This window comes from Sus scrofa, chromosome 8, assembly GCF_054392235.1.
Source record: "Sus scrofa isolate SSC_HxYL_T2T_F1_AM1 chromosome 8, Sscrofa_HxYL_maternal_Yorkshire_Landrace_v2.0, whole genome shotgun sequence".
NCBI lineage: Eukaryota > Metazoa > Chordata > Mammalia > Artiodactyla > Suidae > Sus > Sus scrofa.
The window spans coordinates 140,141,655-140,163,375 of NC_139390.1; the positions used below are offsets into that span (position 1 = coordinate 140,141,655).

Genomic DNA, 21,721 nt, shown 5'->3' on the forward strand with positions numbered 1-21,721 from the left:
TTTAGTCTGTGATCCTATTTACATTTAAATGTCATGTCTTTCGTATCTTTTAATCGAGACTGGTTCTTCAGCCCTTCTCCGTCATTTATGACACTGGCATTGGAAAAGATACAATCATTCCTTTTCTTCCTCTCTTTTTTAACAGTGTATTGCTTATCTTTGGTCTACCTGATGTTTCCTCTTGATAAGATTCAAGTTGCTTTGCCTTCCAAGATGGAATATTACCTAAAGCACAGCTTATCTGGAGGCGCATGGTATCCACCTGCTCTTCCTTCGTGATACAAATTTTGACCACCTCTTTCCTTGTCTGATTTCTCCACTGTGTAGTTCCTGTCCTCCCTTTACTGCTAATAAACACTCTGTGAGGAAATACTTTAAGACAAATGAAATATCCTGCTTTTCATCAAAATTTCACTCTCTTTATGTAGGATCTATAGATGACAGCTTGCTTGAACCAGCCTTTACTGTTACGGTTCTAAAATGATTTTTTTTCCTAGCACCAGCATTCCTTCTCCTTTTGCCAATCATTATCCATTCTACTGTAATAGGAGTCCTTTTATTTATCTACCTATAAATATTGTTTTATTTATTTATTTATTTATTTTAAAATTCTTCTGTATTTTTGCCATTTCTTGGGCTGCTCCCACGGCATATGGAGGTTCCCAGGCTAGGGTTCGAATCAGAGCTGTAAGCCATCTGCCTACACCACAGCCATAGCAACGCCAGATCCGAGCCGCGTCCGCAACCTACACCACAGCTCACGGCAACGCCGGATCGTTAACCCACTGAGCAAGGGCAGGGACCGAACCCGAAACCTCATGGTTCCTAGTCGGATTCGTTAACCACTGCGCCACGACGGGAACTCCTGTCGTTTTGTTGATTATTAAACTCATGGATTCCCATTTTCCCCTGATGATTAACAGTTCACACCTGTCCTTAAACATTTCCAGCCGCAAATTGTCTCAGCTCTTACCAGTGGGATCCTTTTCCTTCATGCTGGCTTCTGGATCCTTTTTCATGCCCCATTCCTTTTTTTAAAGCACTTTATTATTTTCTTTTTTGGGGGCCGCCCCTGCAGCACATGGAGGTTCCCAAGCTAGGGGGTCTAATTGGATCTGTAACCGCCAGTCTACACCACAGCCACAGCCATACCAGATCCGAGCCATGTCTGCGACCTGCACCACGGCGCCTTAACCCACTGAGTGAGGCTAGGGATCGAACCTGAAGCCTCGTGGCTCCTAGTCGGATTCATTTGCTGCACCAGGACGGGAACTCCTATTTTCATTTTTTGTCATAAAACTCACGGCGACCCTCTCTGCCCAGACGAGAGTCGTCATTTCTCCTAGGCACTCAGGCGAGGGAGGAATGATGGTAGAAACAGGATCTTGGTACCTTTTCTTCTGAGCCCCATAAGGAGACAAAGCTAGAAAACCGATGTGTCTTTATATGTACACATATATGTATATTTTTGCATGTATATGCTCATGTAACATTAATTATGTTTGAACCTGAATGTATATTTTAGAATATGAGGTCACACTGATTTCTCTAATTCTTTTTTTGTCTGTAGTGAAAACCTGAGCTAATGCTACCAACATTCTTACTCACTGGCTGTAAATGTGTATCAGCTAAAATAGTTGCAGAATTGCTTCATCTGAACCATGACAAAAACAAAAGCAAAACAGGAGTTCCCGTCGTAGCTCAGTGGTTAACGAATCCGACTAGGAACCATGAGGTTGTGGGTTCGATCCCTGGTCTCGTTCATTGGGTTAAGGATCCAGCGTTACCATGAGCTGTGGGGTAGGTCGCAGACACGGCTCGGATCCTGCGTTGCTGTGGCTCTGGTGTAGGCCGGCGGCTACAGCTCCGATTCGACCCCTAGCCTGGGAACTTCCATATGCTGCAGGTTTGGCCTTAGAAAAGGCAAACAAACAAACAAACAAAATACGAAAGCAAAACAACACCCCAGTTTGTAGATAACTGGCTTCGGCGGTCTCTTGTTTATCCTTCTGACTTTTCTTTTTGTTGTGATGAGCGGTGTATGTATGCTTTCTTGCTTTACTTTTTTCTAACGTAAAAGTTAGCAGACTGTCTGTGTAAGGACTTGGGACACGTGGCCATTTTCCGTGAAAAACATGCCGTGGAAGTCATCCCTGTCAGTTCGCGGGGATTCTGCCGTCGTTCTTCGTGTGTGTGTCCACCTCCGAGTGTCGTCCGGGTGGCACGTGGCGGTTTCGGAGAGCTGCCGGGAATGACCCTGTGCATGTGTCTTTTTCTGCCCTTGGAGGTGTGTCTTTCGGATTTCCTGTAGGAGTGGGCCTGCTGGGTCGGAGGGTAAATGGCTCTGTCGGTTTGCTGGATGTCACGACACTCCCTGTCACTGGTGCTCTAGTGTTTTGCATTCCCAGCAGCGGAGTATAAGTGTGTCAGTTTTTCCACAGCCTTCCAGGACAGTATAGAGTCAGACTTCAGAGTTTTTGCCCGTCTGATGAGCAAAGAAGTAGTATCTCAGTGTAGTGTAATGTCTCTCTTTCCTGTGAGTTGAGTTAGTGTCTTTCAGATCTTTAAGAGCCACACATATAGGGTGTGTGTGTGTGTGGGGGGGGTGGATTGGTGGGGATATCTGTACAAGTCTTTTTCATTTTTCTCTAGGATTTTTGGTCTTTTTTCCCCTTCAGTCACTAAGATCTTTGTGTATTAGGAATATTAGCTCTTTATCTGAAATATATACCTGGAATATATTCTCCCAATGTTTTCATTTATCTTTTAACTTTGCTCATGATTTTTTTGCCATCCAAAGATTTTTAAAATTTTGTGTACTCAAATTTATTAATTTCTGTTATTACCATAGCATTTTGAATGACAGAAAACAATGCCTTCGAACTGAATGTGCTGCATGGAGCAGTGAAGGGGGAGCGAGTTGTCTGGAGGAGAGAAGTGGAGATGGTTCTCTGCTCTTTCTCCCTGACCCCCGGTTCTACATTTTAACGCCTAAACTGTAGGCATCTGCTATTTTATACGTAGAATATGCCCATCTGTGTATTTACTTTTAACTTTTTGTTACAGAAAATTTCAAATATCCATAAAATGAACACTTACATACCTATCACAGAGCTTCAGTATAGGTCTGAAAGCCACTGTGCCAAGTGACCTAGATTTACACATTTTTCAGTTACTGCGCATTTTCTTTGTAAAGAGCAAAGTTAGGACTAGCCGAGTCGGCTTTGGCCAGCTGGCCTCCCCAGCTCTCTGGCCTTTTTTCAATGATCTTGACACTAGACTTGACCTCTTTCAGGTTTCTGTAACTCGACCATCTCCGCAAATCTGAAAGAGATAGAAAAAAGATGAGAAAGGTAGCAGGTCAGAGAGTGATGATCAGTGAAGCGACTTAGAAGAGAGCTGGTTGATTGAAGCATTAAGGTCTATCTCTTATTTTAGGTCCAAGTAGAAAGCACTATTTACTGAGCCTTCTCTTGTGGTTCGGTGGATTAAGGATCTGACGTTGTCGCTGCAGTGGCTGGGGCTGCTGTTGTGGTGTGGGTTTGGTCCCTGGCCAGGGAATTTCCAGTTGCCGTGGGTGTAGCCAACCCCTCCCCCCTACTATTTACTGATTCTGATTTGCTTAATTCGAATTCTAATTTGCTTAATGGAATTTTATTTGTACAGCAGTTATTTAAAACTGAAATCAGACTGCTTTCATTTGATAGCCTCCATGGAAATTGTTTTATTAATTCAGTATTTTCACTTTATCAAGGGGCTATGATTAGTTTGAAAGAATGACTAGAGATCACAAAAACTCTGGGATTTCTTCATTTTATTTTATTTTAAGGGCCTGTATTCTATTTGGAAAAATGTCCTTGATGTGTTGAAACCCAGTTCCCAGCTGAGGTATATTATTCAAGTTTTAGAATAGCTTTCCCTCCTCCTTAGGTGAAAGCCAAGCAGTCACTTACCAGTAACCGCAAAATGAGAATATCAGTATTCTTTTCAAAACATTTTAACAGAGGAAAGAAGGAAAATCGGTGAATTCTTCATCTAATGATTATAAATAACGTGTATAAGTATACATTTGGTTTTTTTTTCACTGAGGATGGCTGGTCGTGCTTGTGGCAAGACAAAGCTCGGTGGCAAGTGGATGCAAAGGGCTGGGTTGACCACAGGGAGTTGTTGCCGTGTAGCCCTGTGCTCACTGTTTTTCTCTGCCCGTCTTTGTGAACGTGCCTCCCTGGACTAAGTGTTATCTTCTGCTTGTATTTTGCGTTTCTTGACGATGTCATTTTTGTGTCTTTCTGTTTCGCTTTAGTTTATGATATTCATTCCTCTTCTAAAATTAGAGCTTGTTCACAAAAAGATGATTTTTCTTCCACAGTATGATGATAAATCTTACCCCAAAGATCTGCTTTTGTGAATTAAAAACATCAAGTGTAATTTCAAGATTAAGTTTATTATAAAACAAAAATTCTTTATTATGAAGTAGAGTTTTTGGAAAATAGCATTCCTGATTAGAAAACAGCATGGTAAGTGACTGGCTCTGTGCCGCTTGCCAGAAGTGTGTAAGCCCTTTCCTCCTGGTTTCTGTTCATTGAGGTTTGCACACTTAAAGTTTCTACTACCAAGAAGTTCTACAGATTTGATAATTAAAAATATAAAGGCACTTATTTTTTCTTGGGAGTTCCATTTTTAAACAAGTTCAAAGAGACAGTTCTAGATATGGAAATAGAGACAAAGTAAAAATAGACAACTAAAGACTTCAAGCCTGCAATGAACTTGGCTCCTATTTCCATGCACTGTTTCTGAGTTTAGCTTGTCTTGAATGCCAAGTTCTTTCTACAAAGACAAAAATACTTTCATTTGGGTTAATTTATAAGCTTCTTTTTTAAGTATGGCCAGTGGGGTTGGATGCTTGATATCAATGTTGGCTGTGTACCTTGAAGGTAGCACCGTATAAGTCTGTATTATTTTGATATTTTTATTTCAATCGGCTTTATGCCTAATTAGATTCTATGTTTCAGGAATAATATTGAATCCTAAATGCTTTTATTTTTTAAAATTGTGGTTAAAAGTTACCATTTTAAGTGTATAATTTAGTGACATTATATATATTCCAAATGTTGTGTAACCATCACCACTGTCTATTTCTAGAAGTTTTTCATCAGCCTAAACAGAAACTCTGTACCCATTAAGCAATCATTTTCCATTCTCCTTTCCTCCTGGCCTCTGAAAACCTCTGTTTCTGTCTCTATAATTGTTCCTATTCTAGGTATTTCATGTGTATGGGATCATGTAAGATTCGTCCTTTTGTGTCTGACTAATTTCATAAGGTATGTTTTCAGGGTTCCATCCATGTTATAGGGTATGTCAGAACTTTATTCCTTTTTTTTTTTTTCTTTTTTCTTTTTTTCTTTTTAGTGCTGTACCCATGGCATATGGAAGTTCCTAGGCTAGGGGTTGAATCAGAGCTACAGCTGCCGGTCTACACCACAGCCACAGCAACACCAGCTCTGAGCCACGTTTGCTATATTCCACAGTTCAAGGCAACGCCGAATCCTCAACCCACTGAGCGAGGCTAGGGATCGAACCCGTGTCCTCATGGATACTAGTCAGATTCGTTTCCACTGCGCCACAGTGGGAACTCTAGAACTTTATTTCTCTTATGCCTTAATATTTGACTGTATGCATATTCCACATTTTGTGTATTCATTAATCTGTTGATACTTTGGTTATTTCTAACGTTTGCTGTTATGGAGTCTGCTGCTGTGAACATCGAGGTACAGGTACCTCTTAGAGTCTCTGCTTTTAATTCTTCTGGATGTGAAAATACACACCTGGGGTGGAATTTCTGAGTCGTGCGGCAGCTCTCTGGTCACCTTTTTGAGGAACTACCATGGTGTTTCCCACGGGGACTGCACCTTTGCACAGTGTCACCAGCACTGTGCCAAGTTCCCAGTTTCTCCCCCTTTGCCAACTCTGGAACCACCCTAGTGGATGGGAAGTAGTATCTCAAGGTGGTTTTGACGGGCATTTTCTGATTCGTGGCCCAGGAACCCTACACGCTGTGGGGCGGACAGCAAAAAAGGGAAAAGAAAATAATTTAAGTTTTGTATGGTCTGTCAAATGAATGTGACACAGAATTTACTGCTTTTAGGCTTATTGCAGGTCTACAAAAAATAAACAGTTCTTATCTGTGAGCTGGATTTACATATTTTTAACAGAGAAGATGGTCGTCTTGTAAACCTGTAGCTTAGAACAGTTTAATTGTACAACAATGAGTGTTTTTAGCCCTTTATGTAACTTGCTCATTCAAGGAAAACCGGAATCCCTGGTACGTGCCAGGCATTTTACCAGGTCAGATGTTACAGGCTGGTTATGTGTTGGTGAATAGATTAGGCATATGTTTGCCACTTGGAGTTTGTCTGATGGAGAGCAGATGACACACAGAAAGATAAATATATTGGGAGGAAATGAAGAAAGTGAAGTGACAGAGGACCCTGGGAAGACAGATAAACTTGCACATTGTTAGAAAAAGGTTAGAAAAAGCTCCTCAGGGGAGGTGACCTTGAAGCTGAAAGCCGAAGGCGTCATCCCTGCCAGGGGCTTACGGGAAGAGGGAACGCCCTGCAGTGTGAGCAGCTGGTGTGTGAGGACTTGAAAGGATGCCTGGCGAAGTCCAGGGGGAGAGTGCAGTGACGTTTGAGAGGCAGAAAGAGGTCCTATTGTCTCGATTAGAGGCCAGGATACGAAGAATGGATTTTATTCAGCGTATTGAAAACCATTGAAGGATTTTGAAGTTAAAATTTGTACTAACAACAACAACAACAAAACGGGGTGTGCCTGTTGTGGCTCCTTGGAAATGAATCTGACTAGTATCCTTGAGGACGCAGATTCCATTCCTAGCCTCGTTCAGTGGGTTAAGGATCCGGCTTTGCCGTGAGCTGTGGTGTAAGTCGAAGAGTGGCTCGGATCTGGTGTTGCTGTGGCTGTGGTGTAGCCCGGTGGCTACAGCTCTGATTGGACCCCTAGCCTGGGAACCTCCATATGCCGTGGGTACAGCCCTAAAAAGACAAATATAAAAAATAGAAAACGTTTTGCCTGCAAGGGAAAATGGTAAGGAGGTGATTTTAGTAGTTCACGTGCACAGTGATGGAGCCTTGTTCTAGAATGAGGGGAGGGAACAGGATGGATTGCAGGTGTAGTTTGTAGGTAGAACCAATGGCGCTTAGCATGAAGTGTGAGAGAGAAGGAGAGTTAGGACAATACTCAGATTTCTGGCCTGAGCAGAACAGTGAAGGGGAATATCTTTAGATGAGATGAAAGCTCAGTGAGAAGGGGAATCAAGTTTATTTTTGACAATGTTAATTGTGTGCTGTCTGCAAGTCATTTAGTGGACATGTCACATGCCCGTTAGGCAATCCTGGAGCTCAGAGATTTAAGAGGAGATACACAGAGGGAATTTAAAGTTGTAGAATGGATGGGATCCTTTCTAGAGAGGGAGTGTCTTAGGAACTCCAGCTTTTAGAATTTACCTGTGTGCACAACTTTCTTGCTTTACTTGGTGCAAAACAAAACAAAACAAAACTGCAGCAGGGGAGTTCCCGTCGTGGCTCAGCTGAAACGAATCTGACTGGTATCCATGAGAATGCAGGTTCGATCCCTGGCCCTGCTCAGTGGGTTAAGGATCCTGCGTTGCCATGAGTTGTAGTGAATGTTGTAGATGAAGCTCAGTTCCTGCGTTGCTGTGGCTGTGGTGCAGGCCAGCAGCTGCAGCTCCAATCTGACCCCTAGCCTGAGAACTTCCATAAGCCACAAGCGCAGCTCTAAAAAGCAAAAACAAACAAACAAAGCCTTGCCACACAGAAAGTTTTGTTTATTTCTATCTGATATATATTAAAGACATGTTGCTTTTTTCTTCTCAATTTGATGATAATGTGGTGTATGAGAAAGAAGTTTAAATCTCCAGCGCCGCTTGCTTAGTGAATAACTGAGCCACTTACTAGCTGTGTGACTTTGGAATTTTACCTCTCTGAGCTTCAGTTTCCTTCTCTGCTAAAGGGAGTGAGAGGAAAGCTGTTTTGAAGATGTAAATAAACTAATTTAGCTGAAGGGCCTAGGGCAGTGTCTGGTATATAGTGAATGATCAGTAATCTTTTATTTCCCTTTCCTTGCTCTTTATTTATATGTATGTCTGTGAGCAGGAGAGCCACTCCCAAACAGGTGTTCAACTTCATGCTACGCCCCCGTTCTCATCAGCATTAGAAAGATAGAGAGAGATACAGGCATGTAACATAGAAATATATGGATGTGTAGCATAGTTTCTTAAAATCTAGAAACTATTCTTTGCTAAATGTTCATACATTGTTTTGCCCTGCTTTTCTAAGACTGTCATAACTCTGCTGCCTTCAAAGAAGGTTATTAAGGGAGTTCCTGTTGTGGCTCAGCAGTAAGGAACCCCACCTAGTATCCCTGAGGACTGAGTTTGATCTCTGGCTCTGCTCAGTGGCTTAAGGATCTGGCATTGCCATGAGCTCTGATCCCATGTTGCTGTGGCTGTGGTGCAGGCCAGCAGCTACTGCTCCAATCCGACCCCTAGCCTGGGAACCTCCATGTGCCATGGGTGCGACCCTAAAAAAAAGAAAAAAAAAAAAGATTATTTCTAAATAATGAAACACTAAGATAAAGATTTGTTTTGAAATATGTTTGAAGTCACACTAGTAGGAAAATGAATGAAAACAGTATTATAAAATTTCTACTCTTACGTATTAAAGCTTTGTAATTATTACTGCAGAATTCTCAATTGTATATTGTTCCTTGTTCGATTAAAATTGGAACGTCTAATACTTTGGAGGCAAAGACGAAGTGTTCAGTCTGAATCTACGGGGTCTCCTTCTAACTGGTCCTCTCGTTTCCTCCCCCCTTCCTTCCCTTTCTCTTCCTCCCTCCCTCCCTCCAAATAAAGCAGCGACTCCGACAAACTCTCTTCGCGAATGCTGTGCTGTGGAAGGATGCTCTACAGGTGTTCCATTACTTTGAAGTGTGTGATCATGTGTTTAACAGCTAAGGGAAAACATTTATTCCATGTGTATTACTTCACTTTTCTGTCGCATAAACGTACCCAGTGCATCTACCAGTGCTTTGGGAAGACTGTCAGGCCTTGTACAGTGGGGCTTAGAGTTTGCCTCCTTAGCTAGTGCCTTACATGTGGGATAGCCTGCAAGACCTCCGACTTCTCCTCTAAACACATTTCTTTCTTTTTTTTTTTTTAATTAATTAATTAATTTATTTTCTTGCTATTTCTTGGTTCACTTCCACGGCATATGGAGATTCCCAGGCTAGGGGTCTAATCGGAGCCGTAGCCACCAGTCTACGCCAGAGCCACAGCAACGCAGGATCCGAGCCGCGTCTGCGACCTACACCACAGCTCACAGCAAGGCTGGAACCTTGACCCACTGAGCAAGGGCAGGGACCGAACCCGCAACCTCATGGTTCCTAGTCGGATCCGTTAACCACTGCGCCACGACGGGAACTCCTAAACATATCTCTTGATTCTATTTTTTTTTTTTTTTTTGGTCTTTTTGCCTTTTCTAGGGCCGCTCCCTCGGCATATGGTGGTTCCCAGGCTAGGGGTCAAATCGGAGCTGTAGCTGCCGGCCTGCACCACAGCCACAGCAACTCGAGATCCGAGCCACATCTGCGACCTACACCACAGCTCATGGCAACGCTGGATCCTTAACCCACTGAGCAGGGCCAGGGATTGACCCTGTGACCTCATGGTTCCTAGTCAGATTCGTTAACCACTGCGCCACAATGGGAACTCCCATATTTCTTGGTTCTTATAAATATTTGCAAAGTATTACAGAAAAGCTCCTTGTCCCTTCAGGTACCTTGTGATCCAGTAGAAAATCCCATTTAGCAGATTTGTCATAACCTATTACATTCCACTTAGGAATTTGTATCATTGTATAATGAAATGATATAGTATGTTTTCATCAGTTCTAAGGCTTCTTTCTCATTTGCAGAATTTCGAAACTAAAATCATCTTGCAGTAGGTATAATAGGAAGTTAGGTGTTATTTTTGTAATTGGCAGTGGTTTTTTTCTTGGTGGTACCTAAAATAATAATGGTTTTACAATTGATGGTAACTTGGATTTGATGAAATTGGGTGGCCCTTCACCTGCACGTCTCTCTCGCCAGAGAGTACATTTGGCATTAGTTAATGCTTATGTAAAGTGAGAGTCAGTTTTTCAAGATCAGATTATGTGTTTTCCGTTTGTCTTCTACTTGGTGGTGGTAGGTGTGACAGAGGTCAGCAAGGTAATATATTAGGCTTTGTGGGCCAAACAATTGCTGGTGCAGCTATTCAACTCTGCTTTTCAAGAAAAGCAGTCTTAGAAAATACAAAATGAGGAGTTCCTGTCGTGGCGCAGTGGTTAACGAATCCGACTAGGAACCATGAGGTTGCAGGTTCGGTCCCTGCCCTTGCTCAGCGGGTTAAGGATCCGGCGTTGCTGTGAGCTGTGGTGTAGGTTGCAGACGCGGCTTGGATCCTGCGTTGCTGTGGCTCTGGTGTAGGCTGGTGGCTGCAGCTCCGATTAGACTCCTAGCCTGGGAACCTCCATATGCCGCAGGAGCGGCCCAAGAAATAGCAAAAAGACAAAAAAAAAAAAACAAAAAAACAAAAAAAACAAAATGAGCATAGTTTTGTTCTCATAAGACTTTATTTACAAAAACAGGCTGCGGGCCAAATTTGGCCCATGAACTATAGTTTGCCAGTTCATAGTGGAGTATTATAATGATCAAAATCACTTCTCAAACATTCATTCCCAGAATACTTATTCTGCATCATCTTTGAGCCATTGCTTACGTATTCTTTTTTTTTCTTTTTTTTCTTTTTAGGGCTGCACCCGTGGCATATGGAGGTTCCCAGGCGAGGGGTCTAATCAGAGCTACAGCTGCCAGCCTACACCACCGCCACAGCAACGCTGGATCCTTAACCCACTGAGCGAGGCCAGGGATCAAACCTGAAACCTCATGGTTACTAGGATTTGTTTCCGCCACGCCACAATGGGAACTCCCCATTGTCTATGTATTCCATACTTAAAATTTTGTTTTTGTTTCTGTCAGTTGCTTGATCTGTGCATGCATGGCTCAAGGTCATCATACTTAATTTCATGAACCCGTCGATACTTTGTCTGTCTCCATGGAAATGATGTTTGGTTCAGATTAGTTACCCACTCTAACAAGTGATTTGTCAGTTGATAGTTGGTTTGTTACTCCATAGATAAGCTAGATCAGTGCATAGTTATTAATAGACTAATGTCATAGATTTTTAAGTACTGTGCCTGAGAATAATAGTTTGTTTACTTTAATTCACTTCTTTGCCTTGATTGATGGAGTTGGCACCAGAAATTTGGCTGCATTTGGATGGTTGAGCTAATAAAAGTGAGTGGGAGAGATATAACATAATGAAGTTGAACAGGGAGAGGCAGCGTAATGAAGCCATTAAGAGCGCTAACCCCGGAGCCAGACAGCTGGATTAAATCTAGACTCTACCACTTACTAGTCTTGTGACCTTGGGCTAGTTATGTAAACTCTCTATGCCTCAATTTCCTCTTCTGTAAAATGTGGATAATAATAGTACTTCTCTCATAGGGTTGTTTTGAATACTAATTGAGTGCTTTGCACTTGTCTTCAGGATCATAAATAAGTAAAAATAGGATTTCAAGTGCAAGATAAGTGATATTTAGGAATAATTCTGTTGCTGTTAAAGTTCGAATAGTTGCCACGATAAAGCAAAGGAAGCTCTTGATGAGTCGCATTTTCTGCTTTGTACCTTGGACATATTTATTTATTTGTTTGCTTGTTTGTTTATTGTTGGCTTTTTAGGGCCGCACCTGGGGCATATGGAGGTGCCCAGGCGAGGGGTCGAATGGGAGCTGTAGCCGCCGGCCTACACCGCAGCCTCAGCAGCGGCAGGATCCAGCCGTCTCTGCAGCCTGTAACCCAGTCCACGGCAATGCCGGATCGTTCACCCACTCGCTGAGCGTGGCCAGGGTTACTAGGAGAATTCGTCTCCACTGCACCGCAGCGGGAGCTCCACCTTGGACACAGTCAAGCTGCTGGTGTTTTCTCCGTGTTTACCCCACGGCAACATCCGTATCTGGTTCTCAGTGAATGTCAGTTTTTTAAAAAAGTTATTTATTTGTGTTTTTGCTCATACCCATGACATGTGGAAGGTTCCCAGGCCAGGGAACAAACCCACGCCCTGGCAGGGACCTGGGGCCCTGCAGTGACAACACCAGATCTTTAACCTTCTGTGCCAGAATGGAATTCTGATTCTTGGTGAATGTCAATTTAGTTGAATGGGAATTTGTTTTTTGTTTTCTGGTTTTTTCCTTTTTCTTTTTTTTTTCTTTTTTCACTGCCCCCGAGGCATGTGAATGGCCAGGCATCAAATCCAGACTGCACTTGTGACCTATGCTGCAGCTGTGGCAATGCTGGAGCCTTAACCCCATATGCTCGGCCAAGGATTGAATCAGTGTCCCAGTGCTCCAGAGAGGCTGCTGATTCTTGTCACACCACAGCAGGATTCCAGGGAATGTGTATTTTTGATTCAAAGTGCTAATTTTCTAGGCATTTTCCTAACTTTTGTAAGACCATCTTTCATCTGATTTGGAGAAAGTAATCTATTGCTCATTGAAAAACGTTTTATATTTCACCATAAACTAAAATGATCTGTGAATTGTTCTGGAGGCATTTTTGTAAGCCATTATTTACCTCAGCTGTGAGGTTTCTGAGTGCGACTTGTCGAAGAGAATGCTGTGACTCTGTACATGTATATTTAACTTTGGTTTGATCTCAGAACAGGCTGGGTGAATAACTGACGTGCTAAAATGGCTGTGAAAGAAACTGAGTAGTTCATTGTGTATCAGCCTTGGCCTCAGTGTTTCCTATCCTGCCATAATTTGTGAGATACACATTTATTTCAGTTTTTAGTAATAAGAGCATGCCTCTTCCATAATGTTCTCTGCTCACCTACGCATCCTTTCATAACTCCACTAGGTTTAACCATATACACAAAATTGCTGACACGCTACCCTTTCTGACCTGACAAAAGTGGCGTTTTGTTTGACTCCGCCTAGTAGAAAGCACGATTTTTTTTCTAAAATCTTATTTTCTTGTGGTTCCATTTGATTTCAGCAATTGGTGTCTTTCATTCACTTAACAACATACTACACTTTTTTCACCTTTATTTTATTTTATATATTTTTTTGTCTTTCTGCCTTTTCTAGGGCTGCTCCCGCGGCATATGGAGGTTCCCAGGCTAGGGATCGAATTGGAGCTGTAGCCACCGGCCTACACCACAGCCACAGCAACGTCGGATCCGAGCCATGTCTGCAACCTACACCACAGCAACACCGGATCCTTAATCCACTGAGCAAGGCCAGGGATCGAACCTGCGTCCTCATGGTTCCTAGTCGGATTTGTTTTCACCATGCCAGGATGGGAACTCCTGTTCACGTTTTAAAGTCACCACAAATAGCTCGAGACTTGGAGATTTTCTGTAACATGAAAAATTTATTTTGCCCTTAAAATTTTTTTCTTCTTTTTGATGTCTTCCAGATTTTAACTTGAGACATGGTTGATTTATTATAAACAATGGAAGCGATTAGTCTGAATGTTCTTACTGGCACGAGCATCTAAATCTCCCAGTTTTTAGTGTTTGATTTTTCTTTTTTTTTTATTATTTATTTATTTTTTTGCTGTGCCTGCTGCAAGTGGAAGTTCCTGGGCCGGGGATTAAACCTGAGCCACAGCAGTGACAACCCCAGATCCTGAACCCGCTGAGCCACCAGCGGATTTGTTTTTTTTTTAACCTGTCTTATTGGATTTATAAAATATATCACTAAATTATAGGTTGTTTTTAATCATTGAGCCTGTGAAAGAACTAATTACCATACTTCCTGTTTTCCTTGAAAAGTATTTTGTATTTGCCAAGTTAATCTTTTGATTAAATCTTGGTGACACACCATGCTGCTCGGGTCGCATGGCTGCAGGTCTGACTATCGAAAAGAAAATTAGAGACCTTGTACAGAATTAAAATCTCCATGGGTATTTGGAGTAAGATTTCCAGAATTTCTAGACAGCTTGGAGGTGTTAAGTGTGGAAAGTGGCTGACAGCTATGATAGAAACCGTACCCGTATGTATATATACGTGGGTAATCTGGAGAGCAGAATGGGGCTATTCTGAGATAGCTTGAATTGCAGGATTCTTCATGTGGTATGTCATATTTGACAGGAAGACTCTTGCATTGAGGGTTTTACGTTCACCCTTGGATATCATCTGTCAGACTGTGTGCACAAAAATCACAGAGAAATGCTCTCTGTGATTTAATGCCTTATAGTGAATATCAGTGATAAAAATCAGAACCCCCCCCCCAAAAAAAAAATCCAAGAGTAGAAGTTCCCACTGTGGTGCAACAGGATTGGTGGTGACTCTGCAGCACCAGGATGCAGGTTCTGATCCCTGGCTGGGGACAGAGGGTTAAAGGATCTGGTGTCACCGCAGCTCTGGTCACAACTGTGGCTCAGATCTGATCCCTGGCCTGGGAACTCCATATGCTGCAGGGCGGCCAAAAAAAAAAAAAAAAAAAAAAAAATCCCAAGCGTATAGTCACCTAGGCTGCACTTTCTGATCTGATCTTCCTTGGCAAACACTCATTCTTTGGCCTGACTTTTTGGAGACTGCTAATTTACTAGTTTATTGTTTATGTTTAACCTACCATACTGTTTTATAAAATTTTATTTTTTCCAATTATTACAGAATAAAATTTATCTTCCTTTGGTATGCAGCTCTATGAACTTCAATAGATACACAGCTTAGTGTAAGCTCCACCACAATATGGACCCAGAGCAGTTTCATCACCTCGAAAACTCTGGGCCCATCATCCCCTTAAACACTTTCTCTCCACCTCCAGTCCCTGGAAACCACGAATCTGTCTTCCGTCAGGATAGTGTTTACTTTTTAAGAATGTCCTCAAGGAGCTGCTGGTGGCTCAGCAGGTTAAGGATCTGGTGTTGTCACTGCTGTGATGCAGACACTGCCTCAAATCACAAACGTGGACAAAAACAAACAAAAAAGAATGAGCTATAAATGGAAACAGACAATGTGTAACCTTTTGAGACTGTTTTCTTTCCTTCATCAAAATGCTTTTGAGAATCATCCAAGTTACCCTGTGCGTCAAGTGTTTATTTACCTTTACTGTTGCTGTTTTGTATGTCAGATTGTATGTCCATTAACTCACTGTAGGCTGTTTGTATTATTTCCGTTCTCTGGCCTTAATGAATAGAGCTGCTTTAAGTTTTATGTATAGGTTTTGGGTGATCAAAAGTTATCATTTCTTGGAGTTCCCGTCGTGGCGCAGTGGTTAACGAATCCGACTGGGAACCATGAGGTTGCAGGTTTGATCCCTGGCCTTGCTCAGTGGGTTAAGGATCCAGTGTTGCTGTGGCTGTGGTGTAGGTCACAGACGCGGCTCAGATCCCATGTCACTGTGGCTGTGGCGAAGGCCGGCGGCTACAGCTCCGATTCGACCCCTAGCCTGGGAACCTCCATATGCCGCAGGAAGCAGCCCTAGAAAAAGCAAAAAGACAAAAAAAAAAAAAAAAAAAAAAGTTATCATTTCTCTAGTATACACATCAGCAGACTTTTTCTCTGAGGAACTAGACAGGCCAGGTATAGCACATGGCCTTACTTTTCTAACCCCCATTCCATGGTAAATGTCTAAGAACAGGTTTGCCAGTTAAGTATATTTAACTTCATCAAAAATTGCCAGCTTATTGATTTTTTTAAATACCTAGTTTAAATTATTGAAATATGGAATTTTAATGCACTCAGACCTTATAGTTTACATGTCAGGTCTACATAATACATGATAAGACAGGCTTTGGTCTCGTCTTACATTGAGGCTCTATCTATTTTACCTTCTCTTACTCATATTTGTGTCACATCTTTTGCCTGGGTGGACCTTTTTTTCCCCAGATAAAGTACATACTCTAATTTCAGTAATTTTTATTTGACTTAAGATATGATGGGACATCTCAGGGAGGTTCCCCTCCGTCAGCCCCACCAGCCGTATATTAACACCAGAGAATCACAGTGGGAGCGGCTAGATTCTCCAGTCAGTCAAACAGTTGATTTTTTTCCCTAGAGGTGGAGTGTGACTGGATAGGCAGCCGTCTCACCACGAGCGTCTCTTTAGAAATGTGTATTGTTCATTTTTTCAATATCAAACCTCAACGGTTCCTCCATAGTGGGAGCTCATCTGGGAGATCACTGATTTTATGTGCATATGTTCCTGACGACAAGTTAGGGGTTAAATCTTAGGTTTGTAGTCATGTTCTTGGAGTTTTTCTAAGGAGCGGCATTCTGTCGTTGCTGCTGGACCGCTGTTACTTCTCTTTGTTTGTGGGATGCAGAATTGTGTTTCCATTAATATTTTGTTGTGGTTCCCATTGCCACAGAAGCAGGGGTGGGGCATTAAAAAGAAGGCAAAGAAATCTTGAAATTGGAGACAGTGAACAAAGAAAGGAACTGTATCTCTCTGGTTATAGTTTACAATTAGTTATGCTTTTCTGAAAAAGCAGTGAAGCCCCAGGACCATGGCAACATCAAGCAGGTGGAAGAACGTTTTGTACTAATCGTAGTCCTGCTTGTCTTCTGCGATGGTTGACAGGTCATGTCTGTGGGTGGGAAGTGCTGCTGTTTATATATGCTTTTTGTAGGAGGTACTGATTATAAAATACAGCTGGTGGTGGCCATATCAGACATCACAGGCTGAGGTTCTTCCGTGTTCCCTGGGTTAGAAGCCCTATAAAAGAGCTGTTGAGGGAGTTTCTGCTATGGTGCCATGGGATTGGCAGCTGGGACATGGGTTCAATCCCCTGCCGGACACAGTGGGTTAAGGATCCAGTGTTGCTGCACCTGCGGGCTAGGTCGAGACTGCAGCTCGGATCTGATCCCTGGCCCAGGAACTCCAAATGCCGGGGGCAGCCAAAAAAAGATGGGGCGGGGAGCTGTTGAGGATGCTGCTTCTTGGAAGTTTAATTTGTTCTCTTTGCTTCTGATTTTTTTGCGGTCAGGCAGGAGTCATTCTCTCTGGCTGCTCAGTTAGGAAATTTTAATGCAAGCTCTGTTGTCTTTAAATGTGAACTTCTTTGTGAATCAGCGAGATTTAAAAGCATTTCCACCCCTTGATGCCGTTTCTTGCATGATGCAGTTATCCAGAGCAGGCTTGTCCTGGGTGAGGCTTGTCCAGAGGTGAAGCTCCCCTGAGTGCTGCTCCCTGAGATTTGCCTTGTCACTTTGTCCCCGTCACCCAAGAGTGTTGAAAGTACATTTCCCATATTGGACATTTATTTAATAGCAAGGTAAAAGGTTAAGGATGCACTCTGTAAAATTTGACCTTAAGGTTATATGGCAGTGGTTCTCAACCCTGGTTACACTGCAGAATCAACTGGGGAGCCTGTGAGAGCAACGCCTGGGTTCCAGTCCCAGAGATTTTGATTTGAGTGGGTGGGTCCTGGGCACCAGACTCTTTTCAAGGCCTCTAGTTGATTCTGATGTCCAGTCAGGGTTGAAAATCCCTCATGTGTGAGGTAATTAGTGGACCCAGGCTAGCCACATTCAGTAAAATATTCTGAATTGAAGACTAATTCATTGTATTTCCCCTCCCCTCTTTCTTGTTGGAGCCCAGATTTTAAACTCATGTCTTAAGTAAAAGCACTGTCAGGGGAGGGGGCCCTACTGTGCTCACGCATTCCAGGAATCCCCTAAAGGTCAGTGTGTGGGAAGAAAAATTAGTGGGGTTCTGTTTCTAATCTTTACTACTATTAAGTTTATTGGTAAATTAAGATGCACATTACATGTGAGTAGAAGTGCCTTTTTTATAGACAAGATTTTTAGCGCTGCCATTATAAATTTGATGACTATGATATGTTTAGGAAATACAAATGTTTCTTCTCATATTATTATGTTTTTCGATAGGCTGTGTAGAGGAGCATGCATATTATACGTACTTTTTTATGCCCATACACATATAACGTAGCTTTGCAAAGATATTCAAGAAATGAAAAACAGTGATTGACCTGGGGAAGGCCAGCTGGGGGCCCAGTGGTGCGATAGTTACTTACTTTTCCCGTATCTTCTTCTTGGCAGTATTTTTTTAAAACACTGCTCATGTATCAAATTTCAAAAAATCCTTTTCAATAGCTAAAAATATTTTAGTGTTTTGCAAATATGCTTATATTTGGAAAATAGAAAATAATATCACAATCATAGAAATGAAAGATCTCTCCTTATAATTTGGTACATAACCTCTGTTTCAGATGTGTTTTTTAGGTAAATAAACTGTTTTTCTCTCCTGAGCCCATGTCCTGGGGTTTTATTTTGCTTTACATTTTCTCATGGCTCTTGTCTTTCACCATAGCCAAATTTGTCTCCCCCTAGTTTTTTTTTTTTTGTTGTTGTTGTTTTTGTTTTTTTGGTCTCTTAGGGCCGCAGCCACAGCATATGGAAAGTTCCCAGGCTTGGGGTCAAATTGGAGCTGTAGCCGCCAGCCTCCGCCAGAGCCACAGCGACTCGGGGACTCGGGATCCAAGATGCATCTGCGACCTACACGCTCACCTCAACGCCGAATCCTTAACCCACTGAGCGAGGCCTGGGATCGAACCTGAGTCCTCATGGATACCAGTTAGATTTGTTACCACTGAGTCGCTACGGGAACTCCAGTCTGAAAAGAGACAATGAATTCTTAATCGTTCCTATTCTTATTCCTTTACTCTGTTTCCTAATTTAGGTAATGACACCACTATTCTTCCAGTCCTTCAGGCTGGAAATCTTTTTCTTGTTCATCTCTTCCCTTTAATCCTGAGAGACACCTCCTTCCCATGTTGTTAATCCTGTGTTGGTGGCACTTTCCCTTATGTTGCTTCTTAAGCTGCCTCCGCTGGTCCTGCTCTGCTCACTGAGGATCATTAAAATACCCATTTCACACTTCATACGACTTAGACGTACTTTCTCAGCATGTATTGCTCTCCTGCATAAGAGGTGTTTATTATTATCCTTGGATGAGAGGCCTTTTCTGACCTGCTCATGTCTGTGTAGTCTGTGCAAACCTCATCTCCAGCTTTCGCCCACGTTACCCTGTGCTCCGACTCTGCTGTCCTGCTGGACGGACACAGAAGCAGGTCGTGTGCCTTCCCTTCAGAAGCATGTGGGCGGTTTGTTAGCTAGAAATAAGGCTGGGCCTAAAATTTATCACCTGGATGAGCTCCTATTCAGCTTCCAAGACTTAGTTCAAATGTCGTCTTCTCTCCTGACTGTTAAGTGCTTCTTCCTTTGTGTTCTCATAGCATCTTGTTTGCTTCTTTATTGTTTATTATAGCCCATATCACATTTCTTCTGTAATATCCTTTAGTTTAACCGTGAGTCCCTGGGTGGTAGAACGTGATCTTTCTGTTATTAACACTTAGCAGAATACTGGATGTAAGAAGTATTAGAAATGGGCAAAACAGGAGTTCCCGTCGTGGTGCAGTGGTTAACAAATTGGACTAGGAGCCACAAGCTTGCAGGTTCGATCCCTGGCCTCGCTCAGTGGGTTAAGGATCTCTTGTTGCCATGAGCTGTGGTGTAGGTCACGGACATGGCTCAGATACCAAGTTGCTGTGACTCTGACATAGACTGGCAGCTGTAGCTCCAATTGGACCCCTAGCCTGGGAATCTCCATATGCCATGGGTGCGACCCTAGAAAAGACAAAAAAAAAAAAAAAAAGACAAAAAAAAGAAGAAATGGGCAAAGAAATAAATGTTAATGCATACAAAATTGTGTACTCTTTATAATCACTTGAACTCATTAATTCAGTGGTTTTGATAATTTCGTAAGAGGTAAACCTTACATTTATGAAGAAAGGATTTATTTTCTAAGTTGTATAACTGAGATTGAGGAAGGTATTTACTATTTAAAAGAGCTGACATTTTAAAACTACCTTTAGATGATTCAGAAGAATACTTGCACTTTTTGTGCAAATCAGTTTATGGTAAGTATAAGACATTTTGACAATTATTTAATCAGAAACCAAAGGGAGTCTCTGTTAACATAACCAGAGCTTATGTTCTTCAAAGTAACAAAGTCAAATTTACCCAACACATTGTTTGGATGTTTCCTTTTTCTCTCTTCACGGCGTATCCATTTGGACATTAATACTCATTTATTTGCATTTTATAGCTTCTTAGCTTGAATAAAAGTATCGTGGTAGAAATTTACTGTAGTTCACAATTTTATATTCCTTTTAGGTATTTTAATATATGTTTAAAACTGATTCTGTACTAATTTTTTAAAAATAGGTGTTTATTAGTTTATAGATGTCAGTGCTTTATAGTTTCTCACAATTTCAAAGAGGAAAATCTTTTTGAAAGACAATGTATGGATTGAGAAATTTAAGTTCTACTCATCTGTAGGTGTACTGCTCTTAATGGGTAAATTTAGGTAAGATCCAGGATTTCCATTTAAAGATAACTGACTAAAAGCATTTGTATTCTGTTCTTCTTCCTGATGCTCACTGGACATACCTTTGTGACCAACAGGGAAGAAATCTTTTAATTTCAGGGAGATGAGAAAGCCACAGTGCCCTGCCTCAGACTGCCAGCAGGCTGCACACGTTAGAGCTTTAGGAAGTCTGCCACAGGGCACGGAGCTCTCCCATGTAGGTGCCACAGGGACTGTAGGAGTGGCAGGGCAGGTGAGGCTGCAGGAATCGACCGAGATGCACTTTTTAGGCAGAAGACACTGGCAAGAAGCCGAGTGAAGGGGGAGCGTGCGGAGCTGTCGCCTTGGTATCAGTTGATTCAAAGCAGCCAAAGAGAAGCGAACACTGAACCACAGCGCAGACAATGGGCAGCTTAACACCCTCCCCTGCGCCAGCCTTCATCGCGATGCTTCAGCCACGCTAAGCACGGCCTTCCTCCAGCCTTTGATTTTGCTTGTCACACAGCCTGGAAAATTCTTCCCCTAGGAATTCTTAGGGATTATCCCCTCATTCATTCAGCTTTCTGTTCTAGTGTCAACTCCTTTAGAAAAGCCTTCCTTGACTGTGCAGACTCAAAACAGCAACCTGGAACTTTCTGTTTTCAAGGCTTACTTAATTTTTCTTCACAGCCAGCACCACCAGACTTATATATTGATTTTTTTTTTTCTCTCCTTCCCTAGAATCTGAGCTCCCACAGGACACATACTTAACAGTAGGCCTCTGTTCCCCCAGGCACTTGGAACACTGCTTGGAACCTAGAGGCGGCATAGCGGATGCCCAGGCCTTGCCGTAGGCAACAGCACGTACCCTGTACAGACTGAAAAATCCGTGTCGAGAGCCTGAGAGGCATCATCAGCCAGTCACAGTAACCGGCCCTTATTAGTTTGATCGTAATTCCTATAAAATAACTCTGTAATAATGACATTTATAACACAATCGAATGTTTAAACACTGGCTGTTTGATTTTAAAGACTATATATATAGAAGCACTATGAATTGGTCAGGATTTAGTGGCAGAGAACAGACTCCGTTCCAGCCATTTTAGCAGGAAGCTACTTGCTACAGGGTATTTGTGGCTCATGGAAGCATAGACAGGGCTGAAGAAGCAGATTTGAGGCTCACGGTTGACCTTCTGCAAACA

The 21,721-nt window shown here is 42.3% G+C and overlaps 1 protein-coding gene and 1 long non-coding RNA gene across 11 annotated transcripts in view; one reads left to right on the forward strand and one right to left on the reverse strand.

Moving 5' to 3' along the window:
* The window catches only part of WDFY3 (WD repeat and FYVE domain containing 3), a 271,937-nt gene that overhangs the window by 48,908 nt on the left and 201,308 nt on the right, over window positions 1-21,721 (forward strand). The gene's annotated exons all lie outside the window — the stretch shown is intronic.
* Window positions 15,571-19,841, reverse strand: LOC146401096 (uncharacterized). Its single transcript, XR_014813501.1, has 2 exons — window positions 19,761-19,841; window positions 15,571-18,498 (listed from the first exon to the last, which is right to left on the reverse strand). It is a non-coding gene; the product is annotated as an uncharacterized LOC146401096 (long non-coding RNA).